Raw genomic sequence first — 3,803 nt, forward strand, 5'->3', positions numbered from 1 at the left:
TATATTAAAATGGAATTTATATAATAAATTACTTAAATTTGAAAAGAGTTTATCCATAGGCTCCGTTGCTTAAATTCGAGAGAAGCAAATCTTAACGAAATTATGCTCTTAGTGCTGCATGTTTGGTTGCTTAATTCGAGAGGCTTAACGAATGCAAAGGTAATGCATTTGCCGAGAGTCGAACCCGGGTCAATTGCTTGGAAGGCAATTATCCTAATTGTTAGACTACAAACACAATTTCATTTCATTATATGGTACTTCTTTTATAACGCTATGACATCTACATTCTCAACGGGAATGTCATAATGTTATTGAGAATATGAATTATGTAATTTCGAATCTCTATATCTAGGTGAGGCCTAAGTGCATATCCTTAAACAATTCTTGGATTGAATGCAATATTTCATCTTGTTTGTCTTCCTTAGGTTTCAACCAAAGACCTTCTTATGAAATTCAATGAGTAAGTTAAAAACAATAAATAATTAAACAGAATATTTTGTTACAAAAGTATACACTGAAGGGGTCCATGTATATTTATTAAAAACTATGTGATATAATAGAGGGCAATGTAGAAAAAAATAATAAAAATTACAAAAATCAAAATAATACGAAACTTTCATTTCAAGTTTCAACAACCGATTGAACAAACTTGTTTGAGTAGATATTTTAAAAATGTTAAGAGGTGAATAAATTGATATCAAAATTACAAACTGCTAAAATATAAAAGAGTTTAGTCCATAAGGTTACTTATATTGAGAAGCCAAACTTAACGAAATTAAGCTCTGGGCTGCATGTTTGGTTTGCTTAATTCGAGAGGCTTAACACGAATGCAAAGGTAATGCGTTTGTCGGGAGTCGAACCCAGGTCTATTGCTTGGAAGGCAATTATCCTAACCGTTGGTCTACAAATGCAATTTCATTATATGGTACTTTCTTTGTATAACGCTATGACATCTACATTTTCAACCGGGAATGTCATAATGTTATTGAGAATATGAATTATGTAATTTTCGAATCTCTATTTCTAGGCGAGGCCTAAGCGCATATCCTTAAACAATTCTTGGATTCAATGCAATATTTCATCTTGTTTGTCTTCCTTAGGTTTGCACCAAAGACCTTCTTATGAAATTCAATGAGTAAGTTAAAAACAATAAATAATTAACAGAATATTTTTTACAAAAGTATACACTGATGGGGTCCATGTGTATTTATGAAAAAGTAAGTGATATAATAGTGGTAATGTAGAAAAAAAAAAAAAAATTACAAAAATCAAAATAATACGAAGCTTTCATTTCAAGATTCAACAATCGATTGAAAACAACTTGTTTTAGTAGATATTTTAAAAATATTAAGAGGTGAATAAAACGATATCAGAATTACAAACTGGTAAAATATAAAAGACTTTAGTCCATAAGGTTGCTTAAATCGAGAAGCGAAACTTAACCAAATAGGCTACATGTTTGGTTTGCTTAATTCGAGAGACTTAACGAATGCAAAGGTAATGCATTTGCCGGGAGTTGAACCCAGGTCTATTGCTTGGAAGGCAATTATCCTAACCATTGGACTACAAACGCAATTTCATTATATGGTACTTTCTTTCTATAATGCTATGACATCTACATTCTCAACCGGGAATGTCATAATGTTATTGAGAATATGAATTATGTAATTTTCGAATCCCTATTTCTAGTGAGGCCTAAACGCATATCCTTAAACAATTCTTGGATTCAATGCAATATTTCATCTTGTTTGTCTTCCTTAGGTTTGAACCAAAGACCTTCTTATGAAATTCAATGAGTAAGTTAAAAACAATAAATAATTAACAGAATATTTTTTACAAAAGTATACACTGACGGGGTCCATGTGTATTTATGAAAAAGTAAGTGATATAAAAGAGGGTAATGTATAAAAAAATAATAAAAATTATAAAAATCAATATAATACGAATCTTTCATTTCAATTTTCAACAACCGATTGAAACAACTTGTTTTAGTAGATATTTTAAAAATATTAGGATGTGAATAAATTGATATAAAAATTACAAACTGGTAAAATATAAAAGTTTATTTAATAGAAGTGTGAATATAAATTTTATTTAAAGAAATATATATAAAATGGAATTTATATAATAAATTATTAAATTTGAAAAGAGTTTAGTCCATAGGGATGCTTAAATCTAGAAGCAAAACTTAACGAAATTATGCTCTTGTGCTGCATGTTTGGTTTGCTAAATTCGAGAGGCTTAACGAATGCAAAGGTAATGCATTTTTCCGGGAGTCGAACCGGGTCAATTGCTTGGATGGCAATTATCCTAATTGTTAGACTACAAACACAATTTCATTATATGGTACTTTCTTTGTATAACGCTATGACATCTACATTCTCACCGGGAATGTTATAATGTTATTGAGAATATGAATTATGTAATTTTCGAATCTCTATATCTAGGTGAGGCCTAAGTGCATATCCTTAAACAATTCTTGGATTGAATGCAATATTTCATCTTGTTTGTATTCCTTAGGTTTCAACCAAAGACCTTCTTATGAAATTCAATGAGTAAGTTAAAAACAATAAATAATTAACAGAATATTTTGTTACAAAAGTATACACTGACGGGGTCCATCTATATTTATTAATAAGTAAGTGATATAATAGAGGGCAATGTAGAAAAAAATAATAAAAATTACAAAAATCAAAATAATACGAAATTTCATTTCAAGTTTCAACAACCGATTGAACAAACTTGTTTTAGTAGATATTTTAAAAATATTAAGAGGTGAATAAATTGATATCAAAATTACAAACTGGTAAAATATAAAAGAGTTTAGTCCATAAGGTTGCTTAAATCGAGAAGCGAAACTTAACGAAATAGGCTGGATGTTTGGTTTGCTTAATTCGAGAGGCTTAACGAATGCAAAGGTAATGCGTTTGCCGGAAGTTGAACCCAAGTCTATTGCTTGGAAGGTAATTATTCTAACCGTTGGACTACAAACGCAATTTCATTATATGGTACTTTCTTTCTATAACGCTATGACATCTACATTCTCAACCGGGAATGTCATAATGTTATTGAGAATATGAATTATGTAATTTTCGAATCCCTATTTCTAGGTGAGGCCTAAACGCATATCCTTAAACAATTCTTGGATTCAATGCAATATTTCATCTTGTTTGTCTTCCTTAGGTTTGAACCAAAGACCTTCTTATGAAATTCAATGAGTAAGTTAAAAACAATAAATAATTAACAGAATATTTTTTACAAAAGTATACACTGACGGGGTCCATGTGTATTTATGAAAAAGTAAGTGATATAATAGAGGGTAATGTATAAAAAAATAACAAAAAATTATAAAAATCAATATAATACGAATCTTTCATTTCAATATTCAACAACCGATTGAAACAACTTGTTTTAGTAGATATTTTAAAAATATTAAGATGTGAATAAATTGATATAAAAATTACAAACTGGTAAAATATAAATGTTTGTTTAATAGAAGTGTGAATACAAATTTTATTTACAGAAATATATATAAAATGGAATTTATATAATAAATTATTAAATTTGAAAAGAGTTTAGTCCATAGGGTTGCTTAAATCGAGAAGCAAAACTTAACGAAATTATGCTCTAGTGCTGCATGTTTGGTTTGCTTAATTCGAGAGGCTTAACGAATGCAAAGGTAATGCATTTGCCGAGAGTCGAACCCGGGTCAATTGCTTGGAAGGCAATTATCCTAATTGTTAGACTACAAACACAATTTCATTATATGGTACTTTCTTTGTATAACGCTATGACATCTACAT

At 29.4% G+C, this 3,803-nt stretch overlaps 1 non-coding gene across 1 annotated transcript; it reads right to left on the reverse strand.

Moving 5' to 3' along the window:
• Positions 1-1,501: 1,501 nt before the first annotated feature.
• On the reverse strand, positions 1,502-1,573 carry TRNAG-UCC. Its single transcript has one exon. It is a non-coding gene; the product is annotated as a tRNA-Gly (tRNA).
• Between the last annotated feature and the right edge of the window lie 2,230 nt (positions 1,574-3,803).

The sequence above is a fragment of the Ipomoea nil genome, unplaced genomic scaffold (assembly GCF_001879475.1).
Source record: "Ipomoea nil cultivar Tokyo-kokei standard unplaced genomic scaffold, Asagao_1.1 scaffold1769, whole genome shotgun sequence".
NCBI lineage: Eukaryota > Viridiplantae > Streptophyta > Magnoliopsida > Solanales > Convolvulaceae > Ipomoea > Ipomoea nil.